We start from the raw sequence: 14,410 nt of genomic DNA on the forward strand, positions 1-14,410 counted from the left end.
ATAATTGACATTTATTTTCCTTACTTCTTTTTAAACATATACTGACATGATCACACCTTTCCCTCCCACTTAAACTGCCAATATAGAGAATGGCAATAGAATCCTGTAGTATAATACGAAAATACGTTTGGTCTTGGTCCCCACTACAGACATATAGCTCCTGAGACCCTTGGAAGTTCTTGAACCATGAGTCTTTTGTTATTTGTAAACGCTTCTGCCTGAGTTGATGCTAATGAAGCAGTTTAGGGTGGGGGTCTCAAGATAGCCTCAGGATGGGACTTGTCACTAGAAAGACCCAGCGATTAGAGAGATGAGAGTCGATTAGAGTCTATAGCCTCACCCCTCAACCTCCTATGTGGAGTGCAGGGGGCCAAGAGATAGAAACTCCTGGACAGTGTGAAGCTTCCACAATGGTGAACTGGGCAGGTGCTGGGAAGGTGGAGCCCTGGGAGAGGATTTGGAAGTTCTGTTGTCCTTCATCACTTGCCCTGTGTGTCTCTTCCATCCAGCTATTCCTGAGCTGCGCTGTGTATAAACCGCTAGACAGCAGTAATGTGTGTTCTGAGCTCTGTGAGCCATTCTAGCAAATTATCGAACCTGAGGAGGGGATTGTAGGAATCCTTGATTTGTACCCAACTGGTGACTTGAGACTAGCAAGTGAGTGATGGTCTAAGCCCTTAACCTGTGGACTTGTAAAATCTTGTAAAATAGTACAAAACTGTAGGTCAGTTCTAGTTTTAATAAAATTGCCTTTAAAATTACTATCAAAGGAATATGTGCACCTCGTGAAGGACTTTTTATTTTATTTTTTAAAGATTTTATTTATTCATGAGAGACACAGGCAGAGGGAGAAGCAGGCTCCATGCAGGGAGCCCGATGCGGGACCCCAGGATCACGCCCTGGGCCAAAGATGGCACTAAACCCCTGAGCCACCCCGGCTGCCCGATGGAGGACTTTTTTTTTTTTTTTTCGATGGAGGACTTTTTAAAGTGATTTCTTAGCAGAGTATGTTTGCAGAATATAAATTCCTGAATCCTTACATCTCTGAAAATTTCTTTATTCTACTTGCAGTTGATCAGGAATTTGGCTAGCAGTAGAATTCTAGTTTAAAATTCATTTCCCTCAAAACTTTGAAGGCATTGTTGATGGCCTTCTAGGGTTACAAAGACATCTGAGGCCAGTGTGATTTCTTACTCCTTTATAGGAAGGGAGACTATACGTCCTGGTTTGTCTGGAACACTTTCAAATTATATCTTATAGCACATGCTTTTACTCTGTAAAGTATCCTTATTTATTGGTCAATTATACAGTTATTTGTAGGTGACCTGGGTTTTGTTTTTTGGAAGCTTTTGGGATATTCTTAAACCTAGTGCTCTGCGAATTCACAAGGCTGTGTGTCTAGAAGTCAGTTATTCTCCGCCCCGCCTTCACCTGTGCCGTGCTCCGTGGGCCCTTGCCCTCTGAAGACTAGCATCCATCAGCTCAAGGATATTTTATCGTTGAGTTCTTCAATAATTTCCGCCTCTTCATTCTCTTTGTTTTTTCTAGAGCCCCTTTTAGTGGAACTTGGTCTTTGGGTTAATTTGATACATTGCAAAAGGACCTCGACTACCTCAGTCTTGACCTCAAACTTTCTTATTTTTTTTTCCAGCTCATCTCTTTAACTCAGGCCTAAGACCTTGCACAAAACATCTTATGATGGGAACCAAAACTTCCCCTTCAAGCAGTGCCCTGAGCCAGCAAGGCCCTGCCTGGTTGATCCCAAGGCAGTGACCCAGCGACCTTTACTGCCCACCTGCATGTACCCACCCACCTTTGTCCCACATTTTCCTTGCATAAACCTTCAAGTATTTTCAGTACTTTGGAGGCATGAGTCCACTGTGTTCCTGGTGTGGGCTTCTCTGAAATACGTTTCCTTTCTTGTTTCCCCACCGCTTCTCTCTGTCTTTGGTGAGTGGCTGAACCTGGACTGTTGGAACCTTGAGCCCCTTTGCCCCAGTATTCCTATGCCCTGGCTATAACCTTACTCTTAAAAAATCTTTTTGACTTCAGTTTTCTATTTCTTTGATTTTGCTTTCCTTTCTGGGAAAATATTCTCAACTTTTTTGTCCTACTGTATCTGGTTTTTTTTTTTTTTTTTTAAAGATTTTATTTATTTGAGGTGAGGGAAGAGGGAGCATGAGCAGGGGGAGGGGCACAGGGAGAAGCAGGTCTTTCTGTTACTAGTCCTACCCCCTCCCCCCATACCTATAAATCCCCCACATTGGCATGAGATTTGGCAATATGAGAGAGCTGATAGACTATTCTCCTGCATACAAATCTGGATGGCTCTTAAGAGATTTGGGTAATAGCTAAGCCATTTGCACTTAGCATGGCATACAGGGCAGTGCCAGTAAGATCCTGCCTTTGTTTCTTAGAGCTGCTGTAACACCACACATTTGGTGGCTGAGCACAACAAATTTATTATCCTACAGTTCAAAGAGGCCAGAAGTTTGCTGAGCTGAAATAAGGGGTTGGCAGAGCCCCCCCCCCCCCCCCCACCGGGAAGAATCTGTTCTTGCCTCTTCAGTTTCTGTGCCTGCTACATTTGGTGGCCTTGCTCCAGCCTTCCAAGGCCAGTGCTTTACATCTCTTCTCAGTCTTCACATTGCCATCTCTGAGTGTCAGATCTCCTTTCTTCTAAGGACGCTTGTGATGGCATTTAGGGCCCAGCTGATCACCCCAGACTGCTCCCTCATTCCCAGATCCTGCAAAGACCCTTTTCCCAATTAAGGTAACATTCACAGGTTCCAAGGATTAGGGCCCAATACCTCTGGGGTCATCAATCAGCCTGCTTACAGGTACTTCAGAGTTCTCAAATGCTTCTGTGCTTTTGCAGATGCTATTATTACTGCCTGTGGTTTCCTCTCTTATGTCCTTTGCCAACAATCTGTGGATCCACTCAGTTCTTAGCCTTCCCTGACCTTCTTTACCCCTCCTAGACAGAAGACTGCGTTTTCTGTCTGTTTTCTAAATACAGCCTGTCTCCTTATGCAGTAGTTTTTGTCATGTCAGGACTATTTGCCTTGTCTCTGCCACTGGAGTGGAGCTTTTTGAGTATCATGGGCCCATTTCCAGAATAGGAAGCATTGGGTATGGAGCCGAGTAGGCATTCACTAACTAGTTGTTGAGGAGATTCAACATTTATTAAGGGCCAATTAAATACTGGGACCTGTCATCATGTTGGACCATTTAATTAACAAAACAAAATACGGTAAAGTAAGTATACACATGTGCCAAAATTTCTCCAGGGCAAATTTTTTTAGGAGGCATTTGCTAGGTCATAGGAATTTACATTTTCAGCTTCTGCTAGATGGCTGCCAAATTGTTCTCCAAAGTGGCTGCACTTCCCCCAACAAAGCCAAGAGCGCTCTTGTTTCCTATATCCTTGCCAATGTTTGATTTTTTTTTAATTAAAAAAATTCGATAGGGAGAAATGATGTTTTTATTTGTGTTCTTTGATAGTGAGGCTGTTTCAGTTAATGGGCATTTAGATTTCTTCCCGTGGACATAATGTAGGTTATTTTTTCTACTGAGTTTTCTTTATAGAAATTGAACAAATATTCTGGATATGAATTGTTTATATATGTTGTTGTCACTATTTATGTATGAGGAAACTAGCATCAGAAATAGGTACATTTATGAGTAACCCCTCCCGGATGGATGGATGAATAAGTGAATGAATCTGTTTGGAGTAATAGCTCCTGAGAAACACTGTGGGTTTGGGGTCCAGGAATATCTCTGGCTGTAAGGCCTGTTTTTTTTTTTTTTGTTGTTGTTGTTTTTTGTTTTTGTTTTTGTTTTTTTTTTTAGTGAATCTGGCTACTTTACAGGGAATAAGGAACTTAATAATGCGTAGTGATGTGCTAGATTTTGTCAAAGTACTTACCTGTTCCACTCATAGGCTCTGTGAGTTTGGGATGATGTTAAATTATTTTTTTAATGACTATAATGACCGCAAACCTGTCTGCTTCATAAGCGATTGAGAAAGTCATTGAGATAATGGATGAAAGTGTTGTATGCACAGTGAAATACTGTTTATAAATCTTATTAATTATTCTTGACCATTACCATCATGAGAGAATAAACTCAAGTATATGCTTTAACAGTTTGGATGGACCTTTTTTTAAAAATAAACTTTATTATTTAGTGAGTTTCAGGTTGAAAGCAAAATTGAGCGGAAGGTACAGAGTTTTCCCATATACCCTCGACCTCATACATGCCAGCTTCCCCCATTATCAATAATTTCACACCAGAATGGTACATTCATTACAGTCAGTGAACCTACACTGACATGTCATCATTTAAAGTCCTTATTTTACATTAGGACTCACTCTTGGTGTTGTATGTTCTGTGGGTTTTGAGAAATATGCAGTGATGTCTGTCTACCATTAATAGTATCCGGAGTGGTTTTACCTTCCAGAAAATCCTCTGTGCTTTACCTGTTTATCCCACCTTCCTCCTTCACCCTTGGCAACCTTTTACTGTCTCAGTAGCTTTTCCTTTCCCGGAGTGTCGTAGAGTCAGAATCGTACAGTCTATGTTGGCCTTTTCAGGTTGACTTCATTCCCTTAGTGATGTGCATTTGAGTTTCTTCCATGTCTTTTCGAGGCTTGATAGCTTGTTTCTTTTTAGTGCTGAATAATATTCCCTTGTCTGGATGCACCACAGTTTATCCTTTCACCTACTGAAGGACAGCTTGGTTCCTTCCAAGTTTTGGCGGTTAAGAATAAAGCTGTTGTAAATATTTGTATGTAGTTTTTTTTTTTTTTTTTCCCATTAGTCGTAAGCTTTCTACTCATTTGAGTAAGTACCAAGGAGGCTCATTTGCTGAATCATCTTGTAAAGAATATGTTTAGTTTTCTAAGAAACTGCCAAACTTCCATGCATTTTGCATTCCCACCAGCAATGAATAGTTCCTCTTGTGCTGTATTCTTGCTAGCATTTGGTGATGCGGTATTTTGGATTTTGGGCATTCTAATAGGTGTGTAGTGATATGTAATACACTTTTTTGGTGAAATATTACATGATAAAATGTCATTTGCTAGTGTGATAGATGGTGTTTTCAGCAAAAGCGGGTATTTTCCTAAGAGTTTTTGGAAGTAAAAGTGTTTCCAGAAAAAGGCTGATATTTGGTTCTGACTAACTAGACTACAAGTAGTAATATTTGTCTTTTTATGATTGTTTTGACAGGTATTGAAACAAAAGGAGCATATCTTGAAGGCACTAGTACCTCCTACCATTGTCAACTGGTAAAATGTTTATTTATTTATTTTTTAACAACAAAAGACTTCTGTTAAGCATAAAATGTATTAAGTTAAAATTAAGTGTGTCTAAATTGTCAAGAGATTTTAAAAAATTCTTTCCATTTTGTGATTGTAGAATTATGAAAGTTAGGAGAAGGTAGCTTTCCTAGTAATTTTAATTCAGTACAAACCCATTGGAACAGTATCACTGATCTTCCTTTACTCGAATTGAATTTCATATCTATGTGAGAGTTTGAACTCAGTAACATCTCTATTTTATGGAGTTTAGCGCTAATACTACTACCATTTCATTATGTGCTGGTCATTTTAAATTTGTGTTAGTGTTATTTTAAATTCCTAACTGGACATTTTAACAGAAGTTGTAGGTTCTAGGCCAGGAAAACAGCAGTGGGCTTTTTTGTTAACTTGCAGCAAGTTCTGCATGTTACTCATAGTTGTTGTGGGGTGGAGTGTGGGAGTGTGGTAAGATTCATTCTTCCCTTACTGTGGCTTGTGGGGTGAATTAGTTTCTTGAAATTTTGGGGCAAGAACTTGAGGATCAAGTGAATTGAAACTTTGTAGCATCTGAGAAGTATAAGTAAAATTGGATAGAACTGTTATAAGGAATAGTCCATGTTGGTAAAATGCTTTGGGAATATAAAAGCAGTAAACATTTTTGTCAGTTAGAATCATGAATATTGACATTTATGTTCTGTTTTAGAAGATGATATTTCAAAATCTTTGCACCCCCCCACAAAAGTCTTTGCCCACATCAAATTTATTATTCTTTGTTTTCTGTGGATTTTTAAAAGAATGCAAATACATATTATATTTATTGTTAAAAACTAAACAGTATAGAATTCATAAGTAAAAGGGTAACTTCATTGTTTCCATGATTCTACTGGGAGGGAACTATACCTTCCCAGTTTGGAATGTGTCCTTTTGACCTTTTTTTTAATGTGCATTTCCAAGATGACCATCTCGTAATGAAGCAGGTGTGATGGGAAGAGGAATATTCTTTGCCCCTTGATGTGCTTTCACTTTGTTTTAGATATTTCTTTGCCTACATTTTCTTGAGTCATGTACTTGGCCACATGAGGAGTGCTTTGAAATTACTAAGTAAATACATTAGAACACAGTACTTTCTCTATAAATTTCTTTTGGTGGGTAGTGGGATTTGGAAACTCCAAACATTGAATTTCTAGCTAAGAATTTAGATTTATAAATAAAAATTGAAATTGCAAAGATAATTTACTATGTAGGCTAGCTTAGTTGGTAGAGCATGCGACTCTCAATCTCTGGGTTGTGAGTTCAGACCCCACATTGGGCATGGAGCCTACTTAAAACAACTAATTTACTATGTATTAAACAATGGGTATTAAATAGTAAGGTGTTTATATACATGACTGCAGCTAGTATTGCCTTTGTAGAGGCTTGGCTGGTTTGGGGTAGACAGGGAAGTGATTTTGGAGTTTTAGTACATCTACTTAGGGGGTAGGGAAGTGGTGCATGGGAAACAAAGGCTATGGCAAAGTGACTAAAGTAACTTTGTCTTTCATCATTTTGCTTAGACTGGATCAGGTACCCAAAAAGGAAGAGGACATTTGTCACTGTATACAGGTGCAGTATATTGTGAAGTAAAGGGAATCTCAGACCGTTTGAGGAACCCAGGGTCTTGTTTTCTAAATTATAAGAACCCTGCCATGTCACATGTAGGATCTGTGCATCTTCACAAGGCCTATGACTTCAGAAATGATGGAAGAATTGAACTGATTTGCATGTGGACAAGTCCTTTGTGTGATAAAGTGTTGTGAACACCGTAAAAAATATAGAGAAGCAGATTTTGATTAGTTTTATATTAATGCTGATGGTGTTAGTAGTCCATCGAGAAGGAGCGTGTAGTATTTAAAGGAGAACATTAACAGAATTGTACATGAAAAAATGTAGATCCAGTACCATAGGTATTGTCTGGTGTCTTAACTCTTAGAGATGCACAGCTGTCTGTTATTCTTATGTTTTTCTTGGTGTTCAGTTATATTGATTTTAAAAAGTATGTTCTGTCTGATTCTGATGATTTATATTTAAATGTTTCCTAGAGTGGACAAGTTCTGATGGCCCTCGGGACTTCATCAGTTATCTTGATGATCCAGTGTTCCATATTCAGATGGTAGCAGAAAGGGTTATCTGTGCATATAGCCATGCAGTGAAGAGATTATTCAGAGTATTGCCATTTGTATGTGAACGTGATCTAGAGTTGAAGTTTGAAGGGATGGGGACAGCAGCAGGTTTGCTGTTTTTTGGAATAACAGGAAAAGATTTCCTAGAGTTCAGCCAAATATTTCTCATAGCTGTTGAAGATAGATTCCTTTTTCTTGTGCCTTCTATTTTTAAGACACAGTCTAGGTTTTAAGCACTTAATGGAAAAGCAGCAGAGGCCAGAAAGCTAGGCATGCTGGAGAATGGAAGAGAGGGAAGATCATATCTTCATAGCTTTATTTTTGAAACCTCTTGTTTCAGAAAAGCTTTATTAGTGGTAAAATAGTTTATTGGAAAGAGAAAATTTATGTAAGGAATTAAAAAAAATAGAATATGATTATATGGATAAAGTGAAATATAGTAAAAGACTTAAGTTTTGACTAAAGGAAGTATTGCATATTTAAACCTTATTCTTAACTATTTAATGTTTAATCAAATAATTAAGTTGATATACTGTTGGTTGTGATGCAGGTTATTTATCTTGTAGTTACATACTTCTACAACATACTTACAAGTTCTTACTATATATTATATTCTGCTTTTCTTAAGGTTTTTTTTTTTTTTTTTTTTTTTCTTGAGAGAGAGAGATAGAGATAGGAGAGGGACAAGGGTGAGAGACAGAATCTTTTTTTTTTTTCCCCCCACCCGAGAGACAGAATCTTAAGCAGGCTTCATGCCCAGCGCAGAGTCTGACCTGGGGCTTGATCTCACAACTCCTGAGATTATGACCTGAGCTGAAATCAAGGGGTGGAAGCTTAACCAGCTGAGCCACCCGGGTGCCCCTTAAGTTTGTTTTTAACTGATATGCAAGATACAGATAAAGGGCTTTTGGGGTGAGGAGGGATATTGAGGAAAAGATAAGGAAATAACTCAGAAATCTTACTAAATGAACAATTTACAAATTCTTTTTTTTTTTTTTTTTTTAAGATTTTATTTATTTATTCATGACAGACACAGAGAGAGAGAGGCAGAGACACAGGCAGAGGGAGAAACAGGCTCCCTGCAGGGTCTCCAGGATCACGCCCTGGGCTGAAGGTGGCGCCAAACCGCTCGGCCATTGGGGTTACCCACAATTTACAAATTCTTAAAATTGAAAGGTATAGATTTAGATTGGATAGATTTAGATGGTGTAAACTAAAATTATCATAAAAATCTTAATTTTGACACATTAATCTCTTTACATTCTCAAAGGCTAAATTTACCTGAATTCTCTCTTCTCAAACATGTTTTATTTTGCTCATTTTAATCACGTTACTTTTGCTGTCGTGTTTCATATGTTTGCAACTATTTAGCTTCTGGCCTTTGAATTTTCTTTAATTTTATTTTCTATTTTTACTGTAGGGAAGAAAATAGTTAAGTTCAAAAGTGAAATTGTTAGTTGAACCAACATCTGATCCACTCTTAGGTTTAGGTTCATGTAATACTAAATAAAGTACTTACCTGGATTGAGTTGAAATTACTAAGACGCTCAAGTATCAGCCAGCCAGGCTGATGTCCTTATGTAATTAAACAGTTCCTGGTCTCCTGAAGTATTTATATAGGTGGCTCTCATTAAGCATTTTGGAGATAATTGGAATAAGTAAAGAATTAGTACTGCAGGGGTAAATAGTCCTGTTCAGTATTATTATAATACAATCAGGGCATTTAATTCTTGGCTGGTTAGTACACACTGAATTTGTCAAAACCGTGCTATGAAGTAGGGCTCCTAGGTTTGGTTTCCCTGCCCTGCCGTTTGGATAATATGATGACTAAACATGCCATTCCCGCCATTTCCCTCCAGTGGATTAACCTTAAACAAAATTCTAGGATAAGAAGCTGCACTTCTTTATAGAGAATTTCATGTCACTTCTTTTGGATATGATAAGACGAGGGGAGTTATGTGACTTGGAAGGTGAGTAGAAAGGAGCATAGGAATAGGTTTTCCCTTAGATGAGGAAGTTGACGCAAAATGATTCAGAACCCTGAGCCTGTGTATGTGTGTGTGAGTTGTCTGAGGGGGAGTGTTTGGGGATCTACCACACGATAGGGTTGATGAATGGACAACAGAGCCACCTCTGGGGACTCCCCCTGTGTGTCACTGGGTCTTGGCATGCGGTTATGAATGATAGACACAAGACTGTAAAAACCCTGAGAGGGAATTTTGTTGAGGTTCATCTTTAGTGGTATGGAGGCCAGGTGAAATTGAGTTGGTTACACAGAGTGGGTCCCAAATTACATTCCATGTGTATTCTTTACCTTTGGGATTGGAGTGGGGTCCACAGAGTGGGATCCAATAGTTCCATGTCATAAAATCCAAGGATATTTAAACTTTAGCATGGAGTACAAGCCATGAGAAAAAAAAAATCTTCATATATGTATTTTCTTAAAAATAAATTTGTCATCATCTAACGGAAGCTCCTGGAGAGGAGAAATCACCTAAATTGGCTGGTGAACTAGAGATGCTTATACGAGATGTGTTAAGTATCCTTATTCTCTTTACTTATTTTATAAGGAATTTTATGGATGGAGCTATGATTTTAGCTGCTTCTAACATTTAGAATCTTAAATGTGTGAAACCTGAAATGATAGTAATCCACAGCGGAGGCTGGAGTGCTTCTGGTGAGGCAAACATACCAGCCCTTCACAGGTGCTAGCTGCTGAATCCTAGTGGTCTTTGCATTTTACAGGTGAGGACACTGAGGCTTTGGAAAGTAAGTGACATTTTATTAAGTAGTATTGCTAAGTGTCAGACTCCCTCTTTTTGGTTCCAGGGCTTGGGCTCTCAGTAAGCATGCAGGTGACTTCAGCATCTTCAGTATCAGTGGGGGTATAAATAGGAAATAGTTATGGTGAAAGTAAAATATTGGTTTACATAGTTTGGCATTAATGAATTTCAAGTGCTACGAAAACATGCATTGTATTTTGTGGTTTATGTAGGGTGTTTCCACCTACTTTCTTCATTCATAAAGGGACTTTTGTGAGGTATTAATTATTATCACTCCAGTTCTACAGTGAACCTGAAGCTCTGGAATGTTACAGGACTTGTCCCCTTTTACACAATGAATAAACGCGAAGGCCAGCATCAGACTGAGAGCTTATTGCCATAGTTCTAAAAGGAGCAAGTCTATTGAACATTTTTTATATGCAGTCAAACCAGTGTTGCAAGTTAATAGTACCCTCAGTTAGATGATGTAAAGTATGTAAATAAAACCAAGTACCCATCTGCTTTGAAACTTTGCATAAACAGTACTTTGTACCCAAACCAACTAGACTGATAACTAGCATTTATGATGCCTTTGCATTTTTCCAGAATCCTTTATTATTTGCTGCATTCCATTTTATCCTCACTTTAAATTTTGTGCATGAGATAAATGAGGACAGATGGGAAAATAAGATACAGAAAAGTTGTTTCATAAACAAAAGACCAAAATTAAGTAGTGGTAGAATCCAGGCTACAATTTGTGGGCTTATTCCATGAGAGGGTGAATTGTAGGGAGAGCAGCTTACTCAGGTTTGTCTAAAACTTTCCTGCTATTAGAATTGAAAGTCCTGAGTCTGGGGAAACCCCAGAGCGAGGCACCCCAGAGTGGTTGGTCGTCCTAATGAATTGTCCTACTTTGTGGCAGACTGGGGATGGGACTAGGGTTGCCATATGAAACGTAAGCGCTCTGTTAAATCTGAATTTTGGGTAAAAATTGAATAATTTTTTTACTTCATGTTCCAGACATTGCATGGGACATATGTATACTAAAATTTGTTCATTGTTATTCTGAAATTTAAATTTAACTGGGTACCTTCTGTTTTTTATCAAGCCTGGCTGCACCAAAGTAAGAGTGAAGGGAAATTCTCATGATAGAAAGATCACGTAGCTGCTTTTTTGTGTAGACTTTAGGCTTTATACATTTATCTGCTTAATCTAGCAGTACTTGACTCTTACTGTTTGAGTTATGTAGATTGAGACACAAGAGGTGAGGATGAATATATGAAGCCATATTTTGCTCAGTGCATTAAAACTGGTATGTGTGTGTGTGCGTGTGTGTGTGTGTGTGTGTATGTGTTGGTTGGTTTGAAGCAAATTTACTTGGCAGGAAATTTAACCCAGACAGAGGCGAGCCATTTCTATGTTTGTTGGATCAGTCTGTTAAGCACTGGCATATACTCACAGGCCGTCCATATTGTCTTTTGATGATATTTTAAGTATTTTTTGCTGTGAAGATTGTGTATTCACGTGATTGAAAATGAAAAGGAGGGCAGCCCCGGTGGCGCAGCGGTTTAGCGCCGCCTGCAGCCTGGGGTGTGATCCTGGAGACCCGGGATCGAGTCCCGTGTCGGGCTTCCTGCATAGAGCCTGCTTCTCTCTCTGCCTGTGTCTCTGCCTCTCTCTTGCTCTCTCTGAATGAATAAGTAAATAAATCTTTAAAAAAAAAAAGAAAGAAAATGAAAAGGAAGTAGATTTCCCTTATTCCCTTCTTGTACCTGTTCATTTGACTGCTATGAAGACAGTCTGATCTGGTTAGAAAGTGTTAGAATTTTGGAAGAGGACCTTAGAAATCTTCCTGAGTGTGTGTGTGTGTGTGTGTGTGTGTTTAAAGATTTTATTTATTCATGAGAGACACAGAGAGAGAGACACAGACATGGGCAGAGGGAGAAGCAGGCTCCCTGTGGGGGAGCCCAATGCGGGACTCGATCCCAGGACCCAGGATCACGCCCTGAGCCAAAGGCAAATGCTCAAACTGCTGAGCCACCCAGGCGCCCTGCCTCTTGAGTGTTTTTTGCTTGTCTTTTTAAGAAGCATAAGAACTCTTGCTCTACTTCCCAGCCCCAGGCCCCTCTCCCATCAAGGAAGAGTGCCTTGTATAGAAGATAATGGATAGAAAGGGATTCTTTGGTCATTTACTTTTTCAGTGTTTGATACTTGTCCGTACTCCAAAATTGATTTGGGAGCCCTTGGCATCAGTATAGTTTAGCTCCCCCTTTTAATATTTTATTTATTTATTTGATGGATAGCACAAGCAGAGGGAGTGGGAGAGAGAGGAAGAAGCAGGCTCCCCGATGAGCAGGGAACCGAATGCGAGGTGAGTCTTGATCCCAGGACCCCTAGATCAAGACTGGAGCTGAAGGCAGATGCCCAACCAACTGGGCCACCCAGGCACTTCAGTTTAATCTTAAAATAGATTTACTTGAATTCCATCAACATTAATGAGGAGAAAATACAATTTATGGATTTAGACAGGATCTCATAGTATCTATTGGCAAAGCTGAGACTAGTGTAAGTGTATATTTGCACATGTTTATGCGTGTTTAAAACCTTTTCTGAAGGAGAGAGGGAAACAAGCCATAAGTGGCTCTTAAAAATAAAGAACAAACTGAGGGATGGAGGGAGATGGGCAGGGATGGGCCAGATGGGTGCTGGGCATTCAGGAGGGCACTTGTGATGGCACTGGGTGTTGTACGTAAGTGCTGAATCACTGAATTCACCTCCTGAGACCAGTACTACATTGTATTTTAACTCACGACAACAATTTAGGAAACCCCCTCCCACCATCACCAAAACCCCTTGTTCTGTATCAAGCTAAGAAACATATAAATTACCTTTCTTAGTTTTCTGTTTGATTTTCTTCAAGACTCCACCCTTTTGGTCAGCCCCGGTGGCTCTTGGTTTAGCGCCGCCCTTAGCCCAGGGCGTGATCCTGGAGACCAGGGATTGAGCCCCACGTCGGGCTCCCTGCATGGAGCATGCTTCTCCCTCTGCCTGTGTCTCTGCTTTTCTCTCTCTGTCTCTCTCATGAACAAATAAATAAGATTAAAAAAAAAAAAAAAAGACTCAACCCTTTTTTGGAAAGAACATCTGGTTTGGACACTAGAGAAGGAAAGCAGGATGAAAGAAATTTAAAAAAATGTGTCTTGATCGGCATTAGGGAAGTCAGGGGAGTGTATTTGTGGTTCAAAGAGAATATTCGAGCCCTACTGTTATTTCAACTATTATAATAAAAGGATTGAAAAAGTTTAAAAATTACAGTGAATAACTGAAAGTTATGTAAAGTGAGTTGGCACTGTTCAGCTGCTTTTCAATTTTTAATGTAAATATGATTCTGGCAAAGACTTGCTGAGCTTCCCTCTTCCCTCCCTCCCTCCTTCCTTCCTTCCCTCCCTCTTTCTCCCCTTCCCCCCCTTCCTTCCTTCTCTTTCCTTCCTCCCTCCCAGTACGTCTTCAGGGCCAAAATTTCATTTCCTGTGGTTAGAATAAACACAAGCTCAGTCAGTTTTCTTAAAAAGAAAAGGGCATAACTATTATTTCCTCATAAAATTTCTTAGTTGTGAATTTGGAAGTTAATCTAATTCAGATGATAATAATGACTCAAGCCTCTGATAATGCTTTTAGTAGACTTTCCAGTATAGAATTTTATAACCATTTTATTTGTTGTATTAGGGAAGTACTTGTATGGGTAAGTGGCATTGATTTTCAGCCATACAATCTAATAAATTCGTAGAGCTGTAACAACTGTGGGGTCAGAGTTGAAATTTTCAGAGTTGCTAAGCACTGTGTTAATATTTGGAGTTTTAGGAAGGAGAAGTTCTTTGTGTTTCCGTCAGTAAAGAGTGAGAACCACCATATTGTGTAGTGCTGAGGCAACTAAAAAGCTTTATGTTGATATTTGTAAGAAGTAGGAAAAACTCTGATGGTGGAATCTGCCTTTAAAAAATTTTTAGTTTAATTTTTTTATTTTTTGGCAGGAAATTTAGTGAATGTTTTAAAACCATTCTCCTGAGCCAGCTATGTATTCATATAATTTCTATTATGGTTTTACTCGTGGGGAGCGGAGAAGTGAGCATCTTCATCAGAGCCAGGGTTCCGCCTCCAGAGAAGCTTTGTCCTGAGAGCCAATTCT

The 14,410-nt window shown here is 39.2% G+C and overlaps 1 protein-coding gene across 1 annotated transcript in view; it reads left to right on the forward strand.

Annotated features, from left to right (window-relative positions):
* ACSL3 (acyl-CoA synthetase long chain family member 3) overlaps positions 1-14,410 on the forward strand; it is a 65,569-nt gene that overhangs the window by 13,100 nt on the left and 38,059 nt on the right. Inside the window, exon 2 of the mRNA XM_038585874.1 lies at positions 5,233-5,291. The gene's annotated coding sequence lies outside the window, so the exon portion shown is untranslated. The remainder of the gene's footprint in view (positions 1-5,232; positions 5,292-14,410) is intronic.

Source organism: Canis lupus, chromosome 37 (assembly GCF_011100685.1).
Source record: "Canis lupus familiaris isolate Mischka breed German Shepherd chromosome 37, alternate assembly UU_Cfam_GSD_1.0, whole genome shotgun sequence".
Classification (NCBI taxonomy): Eukaryota; Metazoa; Chordata; class Mammalia; order Carnivora; family Canidae; genus Canis; species Canis lupus.